At 33.8% G+C, this 23,966-nt stretch overlaps 1 long non-coding RNA gene across 1 annotated transcript in view; it reads right to left on the bottom strand.

Annotated features, from left to right (window-relative positions):
* Positions 1–23,966, bottom strand: part of LOC112619481 — a 41,621-nt gene that overhangs the window by 13,027 nt on the left and 4,628 nt on the right. The window contains exons 2-3 of the long non-coding RNA XR_003118230.1: positions 3,396–3,517; positions 2,332–2,511 (exon numbers count right to left, since the gene is read on the bottom strand). This is a non-coding gene — a long non-coding RNA (uncharacterized LOC112619481). The remainder of the gene's footprint in view (positions 1–2,331; positions 2,512–3,395; positions 3,518–23,966) is intronic.

Here is a 23,966-nt window from a genome sequence, read left to right as displayed (position 1 = left end):
ATGTCATAAGCTATAAGCATGGGAGAAGCCTTGCAGGTGCTCTTGGTTATTTGAACAATCAACATTACACGTTAATATTTCTTGGTATTTTCACTTACTCTACTATTTTACAGGAACATGTATCATAAAAGAAATATGGGCCTTAAAACAGGGCCTATTGAGAGAACTTGGATGACAATGGCCTTCCAAGTGGTTAAAAATACTCGCCACAGACTTAGTAATATTAAGTTCACAGTTTTATGGCATAAGTACATCATATTTAAATTCACAGCCAATAAGGAGACCACCTGGAGAGACACTGATATCTCTGCTGGTATATACACCCACAATAGACACAACCACAATTGCTAGTTTGCACAGAAAAATGCAAACCAATTTGCATGGGAGCCCTGGCAGTACTGCCGACACCAAAGGAATATCACCGGATAATTTCATCTTTTTCTTGTCTCTTGTAGAAAATTCAACATGTAGAAATTCAACATGATGTAGAAATAATTGCCCCCCACCCCAGACCAGATAATATCATTTGGTCGATACTAAGGGTAAAATCTGATCTCCTGCTTCTTGCTGAAGATGACCTCCAACTTTAACCTCTACTATGTTGTTCTTCCTTCTTATGTGAAAAGTTCTTACCTTTGCTAGTGGTAACTACACATCCACTGCAGAATCATGTTAGTCTTGGTAATTTATACCCTATCACTGACAAGATATGACTGAAAACAGCATGCAATCTGTACACCAGGAAAATAACACGAGTCAGTATGGGGATAATGGAACCACACTGTTGACTATTTGGGTAGGTCAGTCCTAGTAACATCACCATGAACATTAACATTTAGGCTAGCACTCCTCCTCCTATTCTACCTCCAGTAGCAACACTCATTCCAGCTAAACCAGAGTCTTGGATATCACTTGTGACTCAATGACACCTTCTAAGTCCTATCAGCCAACTTCTACTTCAAATCAACAAAATAAAACACACTTTATTAACTAGTGCTATCAAACAAACAGAACAGTGAATCACTGTCTATCAAGTCTTATTTATGGAATGTCCAGAAATTGTGTTCACCCAATATTACAATAAAAATGCTCACACGTGCTACAATCAAAATGCTATAATTCATAGCCAATACCAACAAACACTACAGCATTAAAGCAATAACATTATAGCTTTTACTAATCCCTGCGATAGCAATAAAAGTAACCCTTGCCAAAAATATACACCCCTTGCTATGTACTAAATATTTGTGACCCCTCTAAAATTTACATGTTGAAATGTTAACCCCCACTGTGATGGTATTGGGAAATGGCACCTACAGTAGGTGATTACATTAAAAGACCAGAACCTTCACAGACAGGATTAGTATCCTTATAAAGAGAAGTCAGAGAGCTCTCTTGCCCCTTTTGCCCCATGAGGACACCGTGAGAAGTTGACAATTTGCAACCTGGAAGAGGACCCTCACCAGAATCCGGCAATACTAGCATCCTGATCTCAGACTTCCTAACCTTTAGAACTGTGAGAGATAGTTTTCTGTTGCTTATAAGCAGTGCATGGATTTTTTTTTTTTATTTATTTATAGCAGGTGTAGCTGACTAAGACACCTTTACAACTCTTCGTCTCTTTTCCTGCCAGTTATGTGCCACATAAGGACTTTTGATAAATGACAGACCACATATTCGATGGTGGTACCATAAGATTAAAATAATATATTTTATTGTACCTTTTCTATGTTTATGTATGCTTAAACAAATACACATGACTAATTACTGAAATTTACATTAGAGTTGAATGTATTAAGGCAATTGCCCTGATTCTTCACTTTCAGGCACACAGAGTTTAATTATGGACTTACCTGCATTTCAAATACTTGGTTTCAACAAGATAGAGAACTAAGAAATAATTAAGAGAAAATGATAAAGTATCATTCTACTGAGGAAAATGTTAGGAACCATAATATATCTGAGTAAAAATAATAATAATCTGAAATTCAAATTAAAAGGTCAAAAGTTACTTAGAAGGTTGCAGTGCCATACAAGGCATTGAGCGATGTTACATAGCAAACTGTGAACGAGGTAATAATAGACAGCAAAAAGGACAATTATTCCCTATGCTGCATATCAAAATGCATTGTGCTGCCAACCAGTAAGATCATGATCTCCATATATTAAAAATAAAAGCAGCATATGAGATACACTTGCTCTTAGTGGACTGTAAGGTATGGAATATCTAAGACACTGGTGAGTAAAAGCTAACATCACTTTTCTGGATATCAGTGATATGCGGTTGGAACTCTGGGGAAGGGGTAAGGTGATAACCGTTAAACTATTTACCTTCAAAATTCTATGAACTGATGACAATTGTGCTTCAGATCTCCTTTTCTGAGAAATTCTTCTTTGCTTCTTACTTTTTTCTGCATAGAGTCCCTGCTGCCTGATCATTTCCACTTTGCTTTTTCGAAAACACCAGTCCATGTTGTTCTAAGGAACAACTGAAGTTCTACCTTCTTTTGCCTGTAGAGATATTGATTATTCCTAAATTATGATTGTAGCTTTATTCCCATTTATATCTCCGTTCTGTGAAAGGGTCACGTGTGCAAAGTGGCCCCCAAACACCATAGGAGCCTAGAAACCAAAGAACGAGGCAGACATATCCAGTTTGTCAGTTAAAGATGTTTTAATGTGGGAACTTAGAGACAGAAGTGGGGCCTTGGGAGGCCACAAGGCAGGTAGATCTCTACACTGCCACTTCCCAGACTTATATTCCACAGGGAATATATTCCCTATGCTTATTCCATAGGCTTATATGCCATAGGGAAAAAAGGTACAGTGCTTCAGCAAGACGATTACAGACAACTCTCCAGAACTGGCAAGAATGTTACGCGTATCATAGCCTATAATTTGTGCAAAAGCATGAAGACTGACATTTCTTACACTAAAGTCCTTAAAGTGTAAGAATTATAAGGACGGTAAATAAAGTAAGACTCAGGAGGCGTTCATGGGACCAGAGTTAATGAGAAATCAACATGGCAGATCAAGATGGAGTCACTTTTGTCTCCACAATCTCTTTAGCTTCAAGAATACGTAATATTTATGGGAAAATCATACACACTATTTAGAATCTGGAAAAAATGTTTAGTCCTGCTAAATCACTTACTACCTTTTTGAATTGGTGAAATCGTTTAACCTATGACACTTAGAATTTTTTGTCTATAAAAACAGAGATAATAAAGACTTGCTTGTAAGATTATTACGAGTCTTGAATAAAGTTTTTGTGAAAATTACCAGGAACACTTTTACTGTTAATTTTTCTCCTCTTTCACTTCTTAAAAAATAGTAACTTATGCTTGTATTAAAATATTGCATAAACCCCATAAATATAAATGCCTAATACATACCCATTTTTTTAAAATAACTTAGTGAAAATAAATTCAATGAATGAGGAAAAATAAGGACTTGCATCTGGCTTTTTCTTCTATGTAATCTTCATGCCGTTGAAGTGAAAGTATTTTCACATTGTCTGAAATACAATTTGATTAATTAAAGCAATATTTTTATACTGCAGATCATGATCTCTAAAATTAATGATATTAATTTTTTTTTATTTCACAGCTAATATTTACCATTATGCTAGTGATAAGATTGGATTCACAATGTTTTATTACTTGGCTCAGAACCAAAATTAGAGACAAAATCATGTGCATGGCTTCTTATGTGAATCATCTTGGCACGATATTAACATCAATATGAGATGAAAGGCTGATGCAATTCCACAGACCATTGAATCAACAAGCTCTTTATTATTGAACCATCCTCAGTGATTCTACTGTGAATGATATGAAAAGTATCACAAAATTATTCCTAACTTCAAGTTCCTTTTCTTTTTGAAATAACAACTATTTATCTTGCAAAAACTGACTCATTTTTGCCATTTATCAAAAATATTAACAGTAGAAAAATAGTAACTGATTAATTTTTAAAGCAAAGATAAAATAAGTATTAAGTTAAACTTACAAAGTCTGTTTCTGTTAAAGGATTTACACTACTATGTGATGGTCATTGAGAGTCAAACATGAATTCCCTGTTTATATTAGGAATCAGCATCATGTCAGACATAGAAATTTGGTATCATTATTTTATTTTTATGATCAAGTATTACTCTGATTCAACACCTTACCTTTAATTTGCAAGTTGATTGTTAACCTAAACTAAGAAACCTGTAAATGATCTCTTTCTATTTTATTTCATTGTACAAAAGGGAGAAAATTTATCTATAAAGAGCCATCAAGGAAAAAAAAAATGACACACTGTGTTCATAAAACAAGCAGTTTGCCCACACACATGACCTTTCAGGTATGCATCTTGGTCAGGTCTTTTCAAAATGGATCTAACACAGCTTGAGTTTATTGTAGTCGACTGTGGCTTAACTCTCCTTGCACTGATTCCTCACTCCTAGGCTATCAGAAGACCTCCCGTTGTCTTCTAAATTTTGATTCTTTTGAACGAGTGAGACACCAGATTTTTACCTTCCAAAATCTTAGGGATACATATCAACACTGTTAGATATCTCTCACTCTCCTGGGATTTTATAATGGCACCAATCCTCCCATGGTCCTGGGTTTGGCATGTGGGAATTATCGTCCTTTTCCCCTCTCCAATGGCTGGGAGTAGAAAACACCATCGTATTCTCTGTTACACAAATATCTGTTTTCAAAGAACTCCTGACTTTGATCAAACCCTATCACGGCCCTCCAGCTTTCTCCCATACATAGGCTGGAAGTAGGGGATGGATTGGAGAGTCTAGAACATATTGTTGGCCACTTTTTAGAGTCTTAGCAGGACGCACCAGCATCACTCTTTTGAATGTGTGACTGTTTAACATCCATTATCGTCAATACAGGGACATCAATTAAAACTCTAAGACAACAGGAAAAGTAAATTTAACTTAACTTTTTCCAAAATTCTATTACATTCTCACATTTTATCTACGTAAGTATTTTTTGTTTTACAGGACAATACAATAGGGAAGTTAAATAATTCACCTAATAACTCTCATCTAGAAGGAAGATTTTAAGAAATTCTAATGCAAATCTCTAAACTCCACTGCTTTCCAAAAGGTGGAATCTTCGTAAGCACATAGTTTATTGGCATAGTTAAGCTGAGGACCCTCCTCAAGTTTAGGGCAATAAGCCTGATTTCCAGTTGTAGTTACTGGAGAAAATGGGGCCATTACTGTACTATTAGGCCGATTAATGATTGGTCCCTGCAGAGAAAGAAGCTGAGTCCACAAGGTGAAGGACTTCTGGCCTTGTATTAATTGGATAAAGTAAAGAGGTACCAATAATGCAGTACCTTATTGGGGGTGGGGAAGAAGCAGTTTGTTATTCTCACAGCATTTTAAGCAAGTGAATTATATTTCATGTGGTTTTTCAGAAATAGGAATACTTCACAGATTTTAACTTTCCCATTTCCTTGAGTATTACCATTGTCAAGGACAAAGATAGGCTGATATATGCATATTCCCCCTTAAAAGAAAAGAGTTTGGGAAAGCCTATTATCATTTGAAGGCAGGCTTTACCAAGGAAGTGGGACACTTCCACCAATTCCGTGGATGAGCACTTACTATGGTTTAAACGTGTGTGTCTCCCTTCCAAATTCATATGTTCAAATCCTAACCTTTAAATGATAATGTTAGGAGATGGGACTTTTACAAAAATAACCGAATTATGAAAAAGGGCCCCAATGACTGGGATTTGTGTCCTTATAAAAGAGACTGTGGAGAACCAACTAGGCCCTTCCACCATGTAAGGAAACAGTAAAAAGACACCCTCTGTAAGGATCAGGACCCTCACCAGACACTGAATCTGCCAACACATTATGTTATACTTCCCAGCCTCCAGAACTGAGGAATATATACATGTTGTTTATAAGCTACCCAGTTTATGGTATTTTGTTATAGCAGCCAAAATGGACTAAGTGAGAACTTAATAATGGATTTACATTTAATGGAGAAAGAGGTGTATAATAGGGTATATCTGAGTAGTCAAGTACTTGACTACAATACTTGTATTATGGAAGAAGAGGAGACAAGTTATTTTGGGAAAGCAGTATTTGGCACTGACCTACACTAAGACCCAATTGCAAATGAACAAAACTAAGGAGATAGGCAGAAAATACAATAAAGTATGGAGAAAAGATACAACACACGAAGGCAATGGGTGTCCATAACGTAAAATATGGACAACAATGTTAGAACTAGAGAGGACATGATATTTATAACACACATAATAGGCTTAAATATTTGAAAGCAAGGATAAATAAGGTTGGGTAAGTAGGAAAGATCCACCCTCAAGAGGTGTTGGAGGGCTTCAAGAAGAGGACATGTGGAATCTGTGTGGTTTAGTGAAAAAAAGAAAATCTAAAATAAAATTTGAACGAAGAATATGGAGAAGTGGATTCCAACAATAGCATCATTTTTGTTGATAACATAGGTAAGTCAGTCTTTCCAAACCTCAATTTCCCCATCTATAAAACGAATACACTATATTCCAATATTATTAAGACTCTTCTCAGCTATAATGTTTTCAGCTGTATAAAAAAGAATCTACATAGAAAAGGATATGTTTTGTTTGGGATAACAAGCTAGGAGCATTATTTTAGGAAATTTGGTTGTATAATAAAGCATTTGTCAAGGCAGAGAAAATAACAAAGTTGACACTAAAATTCTGTTCGCATTAAAGATAGACATAAAAAATTCTATAGTAGGATGATGAGAGCAAGATTTGAAAGGAATAGCAAACTTCTGGAGCTGTTCTTCTTAATATGGAAGTCATTAGCAACATGGTGATTTTATAAAAATTGAAGAGCTTTATTGAAGTATAATTGACATCTAATAAATTTTATATGTTTAAAGCATAAAATTTTGATGAATTTTGACACCACAATCAAGATAATGAATGTATGCATCACCAGCCCCCACCAAAATTTTCCTTCTGTCGCTTTATAAACCCTTCCTTCTACCCCTCGTCATTACCTTCCATTCCCAAGCAAGTACTGAACTGTTTTCTGTCACTAAAGGTAAATTTGCATTATTTAGAATTTTATCTAAATGAATCATATAATTTTTTCTTTACAAAATGTAGCAGTTTTTACTTGATACAACTATTTTGAGATTCATCTATGTTTTTGTGCATGTCAATAGACCATTCCTTTATATGACTGAGCCACACTCCATCATATGAATGTACCATAGTTTGTTGAATGTATCATGTTTGTCCATCCACCTCTTGATGGACTTTTGTTTTTTCTTTCTTTCATTTTTGGCTATTATAATGGACACAGCTATAAACATCGATGTACAAGTCTTATTTTTAAATCTGTTTTGTGTAAAAACTCAGTTGTATACTTGCTGGATTATACGGTAAGTAAATGTTTGGCTTCTTTAGAAACTACTAGACATTTTTAAGTGGTGATATCATTTTTCAGTCTCAACACCAAAATATAGAACTTCCAGTTAATCCATACCTTTGTCAACACATGATATGTAAATCTGTTTAATTTCAGCCATTCTGATAGGTTTGTAGTGGTATCTCATTGTAATTTTAATTTTTTTCCCTAATAAATACTGATATTGAGCATCTTTCCCCATTCTTGCTAGCCATCAGTTTATCTTCCTTAAAGTGTCTACCTTTATTGCAGCAATATTCACAATAGCAAAGACTTGGAATCAACCCAAATGTCCATTAGTGACATACTGGATTAAGAAAATGTGGCACATATACACCAGGGAATACTATGCAGCCATAAAGAAGGATGAGTTCGTGTCCTTTGTAGGGACATGGATGCAGCTGGAAACCATCATTCTCAGCAAACTATCGCAAGAACAGAAAACCAAACACCGCATGTTCTCACTCATAGATGGGAATTGAACAATGAGATCACTGAGACATGGGAAGGGGAATATAACATCAGGGCCTATTATGGTGAGGGGGGAGGGGGGAGGGATGGCATTGGGAGTTATAACTGATGTAAATGACGAGTTGATGGGTGCTGACGAGTTGATGGGTGCAGCACACCAACATGGCACATGTATACATATGTAACAAATCTGCACGTTGTGCACATGTACCCTAGAACTTAAAGTATTTAAAAAAAAAGTGTCTACCCAAATATTTTGCACACTTTAAAGTGGATTGTGTGTTCCATTGTTATGGGGTTTTGAGGTTTTGTGAAATATTCTACATTTAAGCCTTTGCAGATGTGTAATTTGCACATCGTTTTTCCTGGTTTGCAGCCTCTTTTTCCATCCTCTTAAAACTGACTAAATAAGTCAAATTTGTAAATACGTTACCTTGTAGATCATGGTTATATTATCACATCTAAGAAATCACTGGCTAATTCAAAACCACAGAAGTTTTCTCTTATGTTTTTGTCTAGAGATTTTATAACCTTAAGTTTTGCATTTAGGTCTACAATCCATTTTTATTTATTTTTTGCTCTTGGTGCTTGGTAATAGATCAAAAGCATACTTTTACATATGAATATGCAATTGTTCCAGTTCCATTTATTGAAAAGACTACCCTTTTGCCACTAAATTGCCTTTGTAACTTTGCCATAAATCAGTTGAGCATGTATGTGTGGATTGGTTTCTCTACTCTTTGTTCTATTCCATTGACTTATTTGTCTGCCCTAATTACTATAGCTTTATGATAAGTGTTGAATTCACATAGTATAAGTCCTCCAATTTTACATCTGCATATAAATTTTAGAACCAGCTTCCCACATTTTTCAAAAACAAAAACAAACACAACACTTACTATCAGGAGCTTTGGCATCTAAACAATATTGAATCTTATAATCTATGAACACAGTGTCTCTCTCCATTTATTTACATCTTTTTAATATTCTCAGCAGTATTTTATACTTTTAATTATACAGGTCTTGCACATATTTTGTATTATTTATCACTAAATGTTTTATATTTTTGATACTACTCTATGGAGACATTGTAAATGGGTGTTTTCTAAGCAGAATGTGTACAGCAGTACTAAACAAGTAAAATGTACATGATACAACTTTTCTTCAATTTAGTCTTCTCAAGGATCTCTTCCATTTGTTACAAACGTATTTTTAAAAATATTAAAAGAGTTTCTTGTAATAATTGCCAAAATAACTTGTCATTATTTTCAAGCCACCTGGGAGTTATGATTTACGTAAGAATGGCTCTAAAGACATCAATCCATTGTTCAGTGTTAGTGAAATTCTTTCACATCATGGCATAAGAGAAAGTAATCACGTTTGGATGGCATGCTACCATACAGGAGCAGACTTGGGAAGATTTATGGGATTGCAGAAAATAGATTCATTACATTTCTACTACATAATTAAAATAAAATAAAGTGGAAAATATTGGAAAATACATTAAATATTGAATTCCCATGACATTTCCAAATAAGAGCTTCTGTTTTCACGGTAGTTTACAGCATTATTATTATTATTATTATTGTTATTTTTTTTTTTGAGACAGAGTCTCACTCTGTTTTCAGGCTGGAGTGCAGTAGTGTGATCTCTGCTACTGCAACCTCCACCTTCCAGTTCAAGTGATTCTCCTGCCTCAACCTCCCGAGTAGCTGGGACTACAGGCACACGCCACCATGCCCAGCTAATGTTTGTATTTTTAGTAGAGATGGGGTCTCACCATGTTGGCCAGGATGGTCTCAATCTCTTGACCTTGTGATCCACCCACCTCAGCCTCCCAAAGTGCTGGCATTACAGGAGTGAGCCACTGCGCCCGGCCTACAACACAGTATTTTATATCTAATAGCACTCTAGATATTTGCATCACAGTTGATGAATTATCTATAAATAATTATCTGCCTTTGTGTAAGTTTCATTTTTTATGTGTACCTACTTCTGTATATTAACTATTAAAGAAATTTGATAGCTAGAGTTCTAGAGCCATAAAGAGGGGAAGATTTCTTTAGCACTGAATCTATAAGTAGTTCTCTTTGTGTGGAAAGTCAGAGGTGTATAAAATATAGCCAACTACAAAAAGGAGACATGAGCAATGACAGAGACCTATAGCAGATATATTTCAGAAGACCTCATCAGGGTACATTAACTGGGAAAGAACTATATTTTTAGCCACAGTAGTTTGGTTGCCTTAAACAAAAAAGAAAAAGAGCACGAGCAATATAAAGACAGAATGCAAATGACAGAATGCTCAAAAAAATGCACACTACTCAATGACCATTTTGTGAGGGCTTCTCTTTTTCTGACTTTCATTTGGGGTATAAAATATTTGTCTACTCTTTTCAAGTACATTTGTCCAATTTAGCTAACTCTCCTCAAAGTGTTTGACTCAGTAATGAAACTAAGAGCTTATATAATAAAATTAAAAAGCAAGAGATTTATTAAAATGACTAAATTTATAGTGGAATAAACTATGTATATTTAAATGATGAGTTTATAAATTGTATTCAGGAAATGTCAGTGTACTTCTGTGTAAAATTTGTTGGTTCACTGGTGTTTTCTTTATTATTTTATGACAAACTATATCTCAACCAGCGGTATATATTTCATTTCTTCCTCCTGTTGTTTTTTTTAATAGGCTTTATTTTTTGGAGAAGTTTTAGGTTTATAGAAAAATTGAAGGAAGGAACAGAGACTTCCTCACATACCTTCTACCACGGTATGTGCATAGCTCCTTAATCAACATCCTCCGCCAAAGAGGTACATTTGGTAGAATAGATAAACCTACATTGGTACATCATTATCATTCAAAGTCAGTGGTTTACATTAGGGTCCATTTTGGGGTTGCACATTCTATGGGTTTGGACAAATATATAATGAACCTGTGTGCACTGTTAAAGTACCATACGGAGTAGCTTCACTGCCCTAAAAATCATCTTTCTCTCCCCAAACTCCTGATATTTGTAGTTCTTTCAGATTGGTTTCTTTCAGTTAGTAATATGCAGCTAAGGTTCCTGCATGCCTTTTTATGGCTTGATAGCTCCTTTCTTTTTAATACTGAATGATATTCCATTGTCTGAAGGTACCAGTTTATCAGTCAAGTTTTGGCAATTATGAATAAAGCTACTATAAACAACCATTTTTAGAGGAATTTTCAATTCCTTTAGGTAAATACCAAGAAGGATGATCATACGGTAAGCTTACTGGGTCATATGGTAAGGTTATATTTAGTTGTGTGAAAATCTGCCAAACTGTCTCCCAAAGTGGCTGTGCCATTTTGCTTGCCCACCAGCAAGGAATGAGAGTTTCTGTTGCTCTACATCCCCATTCATTCCAGCACTTCACCCTCATCTTAAAATACGCCCATTTTCTTGAATCCAGAGACATTCTAAACCAATCTCTTCAAAGAAAACCCCCAGTCTATTGCTAGTCATGGCTTAAAAAATAGGAAGAGCAGCAAATTATAACATTGCTCAAAGAACTTTCCATTTCATCATCTCTCTAATGTTCTAACTGTGACTCTAAAAATCAGTGTTTGCTTTTTAAATCTTGATAGATTAAACTTTCTTAAACTTAAGAACCCAGATTTTTGCTTCAACTTCTCATGATTGCTTTTTTGTTTACTGTTGTTATGGTGATCACACATCAGATCACACACTACTATATACTCCTTTCAGTAATCTATATCAAAATCTCTACATAAGGAGAACTACAATCAACGTATTTCTAAGCTCTAACAGCCTTCTTGCAATATGTTATAAATATAGGGACTGTGATAAACACTGAAAATGTCTCCAGTAAAGATATCAACAATTTTAATGTGACAATATATAAGTTGTTAGCTGCTACTAAATAAAAAGAAAACACATGCTATAAGCAAACACACCACATTGATTTTTGTAAGTTAAAAGTGCTAAAACATATTCTCAATATTTTTCGTTAATTATGTGGTTAATTGGAACTTTAAGAAAAATTACATTGAAAAACTGTCTAGTTTCCTGAAAACGCTGATGTTAGAAACAAATAACTCAGGAAGGGAACTGTGTAGTTATGTCTGCATTAGACATCTCATCCCAGGGGCATTATAAACATGTTCAACAAGTACCATTTCTGTCATGCTAGTGTTACCTTTCACTGTAGTTGAGACATCTGACAAGCAAAGTCTCCATGCTAGACTACACAAACTCTCTAGACACCTTAGGCTTTCAACAATCTTAATCCTGTTTGTTGAATTTCAAAAGACTTTCAATAAATTAGAAAACCCAGCCGGGTTTTCCTTCTCCCTACACATTACACAAACAAGAATCACATTATTGTTTACTTAAAAAGGATTAGTGATTATGCCACCTACCTTTATTTTGTTATTTTTGTTTGAAAAACATTTTTATTCTCAAATGAAATAAATTTGAAAATTCTTATCTTAGTTCTAAGCTGAACCGCATCACAACACAAATAATTCAACTTTTCATTTGTTTTGATTTAGTGCACATGACAATAGTCTGGAAAAATATGATTTGGTCACATTAGAGATTAAAATTGGTGCTTTTTCTTTGATAAAATTTACAGTAATAGAACTTTGAATAACATCCATACAACACTTCTCTGTCATCTTTCAGCTGATACACACTACCAATACACTCATCCAGTTTACTATCACCTTTTGCTTGGATTAAGAAAATGGCAACATAATTAGTCTTCCCACAAATTTCCTCTAATCAATTTTCCATCCTCAGTATCTTTCTAAAATCCAAAACTAATTATGTCATTCTTCTCCTTGAAACCTCCAATAGCTCCACATCGCTTTTATAACTGAATTCTTTAAATCTGCTCCTGTGATCTTTATAATACAGCTACAAGTCCTCTTTTTGTTGTTAGAGTTGCCTCATTTCTTTCCATTATGAATTTACACAGAGCACATATTATTCCCTATGCTTGGACAAAGCTCTCCTCTCCTTCATTCAACATCATCTTTCTACTCATTCCCCAAAACCTCAGTTTAAATGGCCCATGATAAAGAAAATGTTTCCTAACCTTTGAGACTTTCAATTTCCCAATCATATGATTAAATAATTAATTAATTGCTAGTAATTTCAAATAACTGTTAATAACTGTAACAGTTATTAATATATAACAAGTTGCATATTTGGCTGGTTGATGTCCATCATCCATGCTAAAACTGTCTTTGAGGCCAGGTCTATATCTGTTTCATCATTGCACCATCTCTACCCTGCAGAGTAGAAGCTCAATAAATATTTCTTGAACCTAAAAATGTATACTGTGCACAAATCCAACCTACAGCCATGGCAATATCAGTACTAAACTAACCTGTAATTACCATTTTTAATGTTCCCAAAGAGTTCTGTCACAGTTCTGTAGTTAGCTGGCCCATAATGCTTAAGTACTAGTATTCAAGATATATGCCTTCCACTTTCACCACTATTTAAAAAATAGTGCTTCAACAAAATGATCAAGAGTGGCATCAATGAGAGGAAAACTTTGAAACCTCTCAAATTTTGCAAAGCTACACAATCAAAATACTAAGCACCTTATCATTCGTTATATGTAATCTGTAATACATCTCATAATATTATGATTGAGGACCAGCAATGTAGATAATAAATGCTATGAAAAAAACTTGCAGAGTAAATCCTTTTTTCAAAATATTTAATAAAAACTATTACAGACTCTTTTTTCAAACACTTAAATTTTGCCCTGAATTCTTTATTGCTACTAGGTAAGAAGAGTAAATAAAAATGACAATATTGCAATTAGGCTTCAAGTTTTATAAATTGAATTTTGTGTATAATTTTGGGAGGTGGCAAATAATACATGCCTTTTCTAAGAATCACTGTACTTAATATGTTAATACATAAGATTAAAGGTAAGAGGAAAGAAAGCTAGAAGGTTACAGAGTTCCTCACGAGACTCATAGCAGCAAAAATCAGTCCAAGGAAAGAAACAAACTACTTGAAGTAGTCTAAGAAAAAAAAAAAAAAAACTAATATGGAGAACTGGGTGTTACCAAATTATTGGAAATGCTGAAGTTACCTTATAATGATCCCATGAGACCACTGAAGGCATCAGTTCATAGACACAAAACAATGTCTTCAATCTGGGAAATAAAGAACATACATGAATATACCACTGACATTGCATAGACAACAAACCAAGACCAGAGAATGAACAATGGAATACTGTCACAGATAAAACTCAAAATTTCCTAACTCTGCTTACTAGCAGAAAGAGCCAAAAAGATGGGAAGATGGATTCTGCCTCTCTTCTACCCTTTTAATTGCAAGCAAGAACTTCTAAATAATATCTATTTTGCATTTTAAATCCTAAACATCCACTATAGCTATGAATGGGTGCATATGTTTTTAAGTCTACTGAATGGAGAAAATAGCTCTTCTGGAAAAGTGACTTCAAATATTAACAATGTAACCCTTTACAGGACACTTTACTTAAGTAACCAGGTGAGGATGGCTATACTTCTATGCTGAAAGTACTATTATTCTTTAGCGGCTTTAGTTCTAAATGTGTGTGTGTGTATGTGTGTGTGTGTGTATGCGTGTGTGTTAGGTAAAGGAATAGTAGGTCTTACAAATTTCATTGTATTCACTACTTATCTGACATTCTCTTTTTAAAATGTCATTACTACATTACTATCAATGTTATTAATGTCTTATTTAAAGCTGTACTAGTACCTATTATTCTTACCATTTGTAAAGGTCTGTTATCCACCAGGATGCACACACACAAACAAAAATACAAATATTTTAATTATTTCCAATTTCATCTATCCCAACATTAACTAGTGATCCTTATTAATTTCATATAAAAGATGAGGAAACGGAGACAACAAGCAATTTTCCTGATGACACTCAGGAAAAAGTAAGAATTGGCCACACAGATTCAAAACTAAATCGATATATCCTTGTTAGGCTAAACCGTCACATTCTTAAAACTCAACTAGTTTAACATATAATGCTACTGATACCATATCTAATACTATTAAACATAACATGAAAGAAAATTGAGTCAAGGGATATGGAAAGAGATATTTGAGTCCTTTATGTGTAATACCTAACTATTAAACTTTTCTAAAACTTTTCTGATACTGAACACAAAAAGGGCTTGTTAGGTTGTGAAGGTTGTTGCAAGTTAGCCTCATAAAATGAAGTGTCATCTGCAGACTAACAATATATACTCCAGAGCTAAAGTATCTTTCTTGGAAATGTAAAGCCAGAATAAAGTGAAATGCAAAAATATTATCTAAAATGAGTATGAACAAATAAAGAGCTCTGTATTATTAAAAATATCACAACGTTTACATGTGCTATTTAAGTTAAACATATTTAACTCCATGGAAAAATGTTTATTATAAAGTTTCAGAGAGAAGAGAAAAATGAACTGGGAATTAGCCCTAATTATTTCACTTAAAAATATGTATTAATATATTTCAGATATTAACTTAAGCACAAAGAGATAAAAAGTGGGCAAAAGTAGACATTGCCTCTACCTTCACAAATGTCATATTAGTAAGAAACTAAGATATTAATTAAATTATCACAAATAAATAGAAAATTATAATTATGGTAAATGTATAAACATAAAGTACACAATTGTGTGAGGCCATATAAAAGACACATGACCTCATTTATCCATTTAAGAAGAGTTACTTCAAGACAGATATTTACTTAAAAATTTACTCAGCGAAGGTTTGGGAAAGCAGAAAAGAAACACCCGGTAAAAGAAATAATAAGGAATTCACAATAAAAATGTTAAGGGCCACTTTAACAATATAAAAAAATTATTCCTCTATGTTTCTCTATGTGATACAAATAGTTCCTCAGTTGAAGAATGGAGGGTGATTAAACACATACACACACATACCCTTAGATGATATGTATACAAATAGTAACACATATATCTGCACATATATATGCATTTAAAATGGAATAATACTCAAAACATGAATGTGAGTAAATTGTCATTATTGTTCTGTGCTTCCAGATTTCTGAGAAAATGCAACAGTGTTACCTGGTAGATATTTCAAAGTTCAAGAAATTTGGAGGGAAAAAATTATGGCTCTGAAGTCTTAACAGTAAACAATGGCTCCGAAAAGTGGCCAAAGAGGATTTTAGTCTTATATATACACACACACACACACTAAAAAATAAACATATATCACATATATAATTAATATGTGATATTAACTATATATGTGGCATATATTTATTTTATATATATATTTTAAAAATTAATGTAATTAATTTAATAACTCAAAATAGACTGGAGTGCAGTGGCACTGTCTCGGCTTACTGCATCCTCTGCCTCCTGGGTTCACGATTCTCCTGCTTCACACCCCCAAGTAGCTGTGACTACAGGGTCACACCATACCCGGCTACTTTATGTATTTCTAGTGGAGACACAATTTTGCCATATGCCTGGGCTTGTGTTGAACTCCTGGACTCAAGTGACCCTCCTGCCTTGACCTCTCAAAGTGCTCAGATTAAAGGCATGAGCTGCTGCACGTGGACAGAGCTTAAAATTTTTTAAATATACACTTTATTAAAAAAAATATTGAGTAATGCTTGGAAAGATAAATTTGGCTGCCTATTAAATATTGATTACTTCATGCTTTAATAATTATTTTATGATGCACATGAAGTAATAAACGAAATTTCAACTTGTTAAAGTCAAATTACTAATTAATGAATTAATATTTTATATATTCCTATAAATTTTTGCCACACTCCCGTGTGTGATTGCCTCTGTTCACAGCCCAGGTTTAATGAAAGAATTCAAGACTTGTTTATAGGGCTATACAATTTTCAGTTTTATAAACTTCCACTTTTCCAGTGAATGGTTGCAACAGAAAAAATGTATGATAGAGACTTTGCAGCCTGAAACACATGCACAATTTTTGAACACCACTAACTTCTTGAGCAAATAATTTATTTTATCTCAGTTACAGTTTTGCATCTGAAAAACAGACATTCTAACACTAAACTCCAGAGTTGTTTGGGGGATAAAGAAGCTTTTAAATCACCTGCCATCCTTGAAGTGCTTACTAAATTTGCCACAATAGATGCAATATGGTGAAAAGATAATTCGATGGGGGATAATATGATTCTGATTTGAGTCCTAACAAAACAATCATTAGCTATTTGATTCTTATATATGACACCTTCTGAGAGCTCGTTTCTTATTTACTAAACTGAAAGAATGAAACTTGTCCTGCAGTTTTGTGAACATCAAAAGAAATAATATATGAGAAAAAGCAGCAAAACTAAGCTGATGCAGTCAATGCTTTGCACACATAGTTCTATGAAAGCTATTCCCATGCTGTTGTGTAAGTATGCATTGCTTACCCAAGGAAATAATCAAAAAGGAGTAGGTAGGCTAGGGCTACTTGATAACACTCCAGGTATTTCAGGACACAAATCACTTTCACTAATTTCTACTCCCTCACCTAACACACCTCATGACTTTATCCTTGCTTGCTTAAAATCACCCCCTACAGGAAGGAAAAAAGTGGCATCCAAAGAAACCCATGTAGTATTTGCATTGGGGGAAGTTTTTACTGGTTATTCACTGATATGAGAGTGCTATGTTCATTTGCTATTCTTATGATAGATCCTATTAATTTATCCACTAAAAATGAGAATTTTCATTCTGACAAAAGGATGATGATAATTTCACTTTATTTGTATCAATTTTAAAGGCAAGTGGAATACGTGTAAATGTGGTTTGCTTTTGAAAACGAAAGACATGGGTATAGTTATATACTGCATAAAACAGTAAAGTGTTGTGTTTATATTATTTAGATACATCAATTTTTAAATGATATTTGAAATCTGTATGAAAACTGTAAGAGAAAATGGTGAAGAAAACAAGTGAAAATAACTGTATTGTTCTAAATTGTAATTTAAATAAACATAATTTTTCTGATTTTTAAATATTTTATATACCCATTTAATGTAGCATATGATTAAATGATAACAGAACGCTTTGCTCCATCTTATTTCAAATTACTACTTTGATACATACACAATTGGTCATTCATGCACACGTCACACACAATGTCAAATAACTGTCATTGTCATTATATGCAATATAATCTACTGGCAATGCTTGTCTATTTAAGACTACATTTTTTAAAAAAAAGCATACAGCCCTTGTTTCTCTTTCTCTGAAGGTTATAATGTTGCTTGAAATATGCCAGCAATTTTAACTTTGTGTTAAAAATACTCATGAAGAAAAGAAGAAAGCAGAAAAAAAGAAATTTGGAAGGCAAGAGATTTAACCAAAAAATAAACTATAAATTTCTGACTTCATTATATGTGCTAAAAATCCCTGTTGTGCATACTTTATACATTGAGATTTGTTAATATTCAGGATGCCTAAATGGAAGTAGATATGCATAGTAAAATTTGAGAATAGGATATTTATTAAAAAAAGAATCCTCCAATGACTTGACACAGTTTCACATTTTGTCCTTGACCAAAATGAATGAACATCAGTTTTCCTGGGCATTATAATCGATTAATGTGAGATCAATTGCAGCAAGATACAGAATACATGAAGATGCCGTTTCAAATGGCATCAGGATAATTATTAGCAAAGTGTCCTTTTTAATAAATGGTTAATGATATCTATTACCTCATGTTTTGCTAGTATGACTTTTTAAAATATTATTTTATTAAAGATTAGGGAGAAAGTAAAAGACTGAAAAATTGAACCCAGGGGTTTGAAATAAATTTCCTATCTGTCAGAGCTAATACATGAAGAATCAAGTAAAATATGTTTACACTGCAATATAATTCAAATAAATTATTCTAGCTATCTGTTTTGTATTACTCATATGTACCCATGTGAATCTGATTTATTTCCATAAAATTTTAAGCCTAATTGTTAAAGTTACAGGTATAATTTAATGCATAACTTTTACTGGATACCATATACATACATATATATCCCTTGTTAATAATGTTTTATTGGCCTCTGTGGAATAAATTTTAAATTTAATTAAGTAAAAAGAGAAATACTGTCACATTGTAAAAACAAGTCCCAAACCTTCATAATTACTTATCTATTAAGAACCATAAAATCTGAAGACTCAACAAATATTTTCTGAGAATTTTTCTGTTTTTCTCATGATTCTTTTTGCTGAATATAACAAAAAAAAGCCTCAATAATTTCAGAATTTATTAAATGAATTATACCCTCTTGTAAATATCAAATATCAAAGTGATCAGAATATGAAGTCAGCATTATTTAGCTCAGCATTATGAAGAACATTCTTGGTTAACAGAGGGGAAGGAGCAAGTAAGTACAATAGGTGTGGAAAGTGAAGTGAGACAATTGAAGAGGAAAATGTTGAAGAAAACTTGGTGGAAACCTGAATGTTCTAGAGAAAAGATACTCATCTATGATGTCAGAAATACTGACATATTGGCTATGACATAGCAATCTGGGATTTAATTCCCTCATTCTAATGTACTTTATGCACTTAGGAGGGTAAAATTGCCTTCTTTCCAAAGATAGTAAATTAAATCTGGAATTGTATGCGGTTCGCTTGACATATACACAAGCTCAGTAATTTTTAGCTACTACTTGTATTCACAAAGAGAATAATATATGAGCTCATCCTAGAAAATGACTACCATTTCTTCAGATAGAGTATGGAGAATGCTAATTTCAGTTCAAATAAAATACAAAATACAGATATAAATGAAAATGTAGTACACATGGGTAACATTAAATATTCTATAGTGGCTAAAAGCCATACAAACAGAGCAGTGGATGATAAGGCTGGAGAAGCAGACTTGTTCCTGATAATAAAAAATGTAAATTATTTGCACATAAATGTGGACTGGATTGTGTAAACAATGGGGACCCAGAATGAGCGATGGAGGTCTGAAGTAGGCAGTAATAGTGATAAGTTATACATAAATAAATCTTCATTGTGATGAATCACAATCTGAGCAATACTGCCAGATTATGATAGACCTATCTATCTTACACATGGAATAAAGATGCAAAACAGTTCAGTCAGTGCCATGACACTTTCAGTGATATACACCCTCTTAGTAATTTTCTCTTAGTTTTTAAAACTATAAAATATTATAGACATAAAAACATCAGAGAAAATAATATAACTGAAACCCATGTAAGTACCAAGTTGTAATACATGTAAACATATTGTCATCTTTACTTCATGCTTTTTAAAAAGCAACATTTTATGTATACATTAGAAATTCCAGAGATTCACTTTAGGTATGATAACATGAAGAGCTCCACTGACACAATCCCCAGGGAAATTGGGAGAAATTATTTTCCAAAAACGAATCCAATCATTTAAACCTTCTGGAATTGATCCTAAGAGCACCAAGTAAAAGAAGAAACACCTATTCAAGAAAATCTACAAAAATTGGTTAAGAAGGGTGATAATACAGAACTTGAACCTATACCAGTCCCTCCCTCCTCTCCAGCTCAGCGAAGCAGACTCCTCTCCAGACTGCAGTAGCCAAAAACACAGGTCTCCCTCATTCTCCCACTCCCCACCCTAGCACCCAGTTGGAGAATTTCCTTCTCCAGAGGATAAGGAGTTTAGCATTTTTCATCCTACTCCCAGCTTCGGGATGCTGAGGTGATCAAGAGAAAGTTGGAGTGGCTGTACTAATAGATTTTAAAACAAAGGCAATAGATTTTAAAACAAAAAATGTTGCCAGAGTTAAAGAATATTTTATAATGATAAAGGGTCAGGATATCAAAGAGAAATAACAATTACAAATACGGGGGTTCCCTGACTTATAATGGGGATATGTCTTTATAAACCCAAGATAAAATCCCATACTGTAGGTTTAAAATGCATTTAATACCTCGATGAACCCATAGTTAAGTTGAAAATTCACAGATCAAGTCACCATAAGTTGGGGACCCATCTGGATATAAGTAGCTAATGACCAAGTACAAAAGATGCATAAAGTCATAGTAATCATGCAGTGTAGTATTGACATAAAGATAGACACATAGTTGAATGGAAGAGATTAGAGAGCCACATATACATGGACAACAGATTTCTACAAGGCGATTTAGTTGGGAAAGATAGCCTTCAAAAACTGTGAAAGAACCATTGAAATAACTTATACAAAATAAAAAATTTTAAATTAACTTTTATCCAAATCTCACGTCATATACAATAATTAAGTCAAATGATGATATGCCTACATGTGAAATGTAAAATTTTAAAATTTCTAGACTACGCAAAGATTGCTGGGATACAATACTGTAAGCCAAAAACAAATCTCTAATCCCCACAACTGACTGAATTGATGCCCCTCTCAGCCAAGAGGATTCCAAAGACTTGAAAAATTAGTTCAGGCCCTTACAGAAAGTGGGGAAGATTAGACAAGACTCATTGAAGCCTCCTCCCTTTGGAGTTTAGACACAGCTGACCTACTGTGTTTACAAATGCCATGGCAACATCAGGAAGTTACCTTATATGGTCTAGAAGGGAGAGACATGAATACTCCACCCCTCATTTAGTATATTATCAAAAAATAACCATAAAAATGAACAACCAGCAGCCCTTGGGGCTGCGCTGTCTATGGAGTAGCCATTCTTTCATTCCTTTCCTTTCTTAATAAACTTGCTTTCACTTTACTGTACAGGCTCGCCCTGAGTTTTTCTTGTGCAACATCCAAGATCCCTCTCTCGAGATCTGCATCGGAACCCCTTTCCTGTAACAATAGGCTGTAATTAAACTAAAGAACTTCTGCACAGACAGAGAAACTATCAAATGAGTAAACAGACAACCTATTGAGTGGGAGAAAATATTCACAAACTATGCATCCAAAAAAGGCTTATTATCTAGATTATATAAGGAACTTAAATCAACAAGGAAAAAGCAAAGTGGCAAAGAACATGAACAGACACTTCTCACAAGAAGACATACAAGCATCCACTAAACATACAACAATGTTCTTCATCACTAATCATCAGAGAAATGCAAATCGAAATCACAATGAGACAACTCTCACATGAGTCAGAATGGCTATTATTTAAAAAATACAGATAGCTATTATTTAAAAAAAATAACATGGTGAGGCTGTGAAGAAAAGGAACACTTATGAACTGTTGGTGGCAATGTAAATTAATTCAGCCACTGTGGAAAGTAGTTTGGAGATTTCTTGAAGAACTGAGAGTTGAACTAACATTCACCTCAGCAATTCCACTACTGAGTATATATATCCAAAGAAAAAAAAATTTGACCAAAAATACATGTGTACTCATATGTTCATTGCAGCATTATTCACAATAGCAAACACATGGAATCAACCCAGGTACCCATCAAGAGTAGATCTGATAAAGAAAATGTGGTACATATGTACCATCAGATATTATGTAGGCATATAAAAGAAAGAAATCGTGATCTTTGCAGCAACATGGATGCAGCTGGAAACCATTAGCCTCAGCAAACTAATGTAGAAACAGAAAATCAAATACTACATGTTCTTGCTTGTAAGGGCAAACTACACACTGGGTACAAATGGTCATAAAAATGAGAACAACAGAGATTGGAGAATGTAATAGGGGAGAGCGAGAGAGGGGGTTAAGTGTTGAAAAAAACTACCTGTTGGGTACTATGCTCACTACCTGTGTGACAGATTCATTTGTACTCCAAACCTCAGGATCATGCAATGTATCCTTGTAACACACCTGCATGTGTTATTCCTGATTCTAAAATAAAAGTTGAAAAAAGTATTTTTAAACCTGAACATTTCAAATCCTGGCAAGGAGGTTGAGGAACTGGAACTTTTATATACTGCTGGGAGGCATGTAAAGTGTTACAACAGCTTTAGAAAACCATTTTGCAGTTTCATTAAAAGTTAAAAATATGCCTACTCTCATCCAGCCATCTCATTTGTATGCAAACATTTATACAACTTTAACATAGCCAAAACCTTGAAACAACTGAACTTTCCGTCACCAGGTGAGTGAAAAAGCAAACCGTATTATGTACATTCAAAATATTCCTCAGCAATAAATAACAATCTTCTGTTGATATATATTACAGCATGAATGAGTCTCAACATAATTTTGTTGAGAGAAGCCAGATAATTAAGAAGAACATACAGTATGATTTAATTTACAAAAATATCTTGACAATGTGAAATAGTCCACAGTGATAGAAAGTAGATCAGTTACTGCTTAGGGGTTGGGATAGGGAAGAATGGAGTACAAAGAGGCACCAGGAAAGTTTGCCTGTAACGTACACATTCATTATCTTGATCATGATGATGGTTTCCCAGGTATATACGTATGTCAAATTTTATCAAGTTGTTTGTTTTAATTATGCGCAACCTGTTATATGCCAACTATATCTCAATGTAACCTTTAAAAAATACTTTAAAAATCAATATCCAAAGCTGCCTTAAAACACACACACACACACACACACACACACATACACACACGCACACACACCTTCACATGTCTGCTGCCCTGAAATAACATTAGAGAGGAAATTGATAATTGAAAAATAAATTTATTCCATGCCCTAGCTTGTAGACCAAATTGTTGCTTGTGCTGTGACCTTTGAAATCTTCGATTACTTATTAGTAACTGAATTTTACCTCTGAGTTTCTTTACAGAGTTTGCCCAAGAACTCGTATCAATTTCCAAGCAAAAGGTCAGAATGTTCTGCCATGTAATAGGGTTTTTCGTTATTTCCTTATAAACTATGACATTTTCAAAATGTCAGCATTGGAGAAAGCTTGAGTGCTCTTCCATTCTTTCTTCTTGATACATACTAGCAAACATACAACATGAAAAATATATGAAATAAGTATTTATTGTGATGTGTAATAAGTGGTGATAAATAAAAGTAGTAGAGAAGATTTTAAAAAGACGCTCTTACAGAATTTAAAGTCACATTGAAGTACCTTTCTAAGATACCTAAGAATATAAATATAAGAATATTAATAAAT

This window comes from Theropithecus gelada, chromosome 1, assembly GCF_003255815.1.
Source record: "Theropithecus gelada isolate Dixy chromosome 1, Tgel_1.0, whole genome shotgun sequence".
Classification (NCBI taxonomy): domain Eukaryota; kingdom Metazoa; phylum Chordata; class Mammalia; order Primates; family Cercopithecidae; genus Theropithecus; species Theropithecus gelada.
Note: the sequence above shows the minus strand (reverse complement) of the source record. Positions and strands in the feature narration are given on the sequence as shown.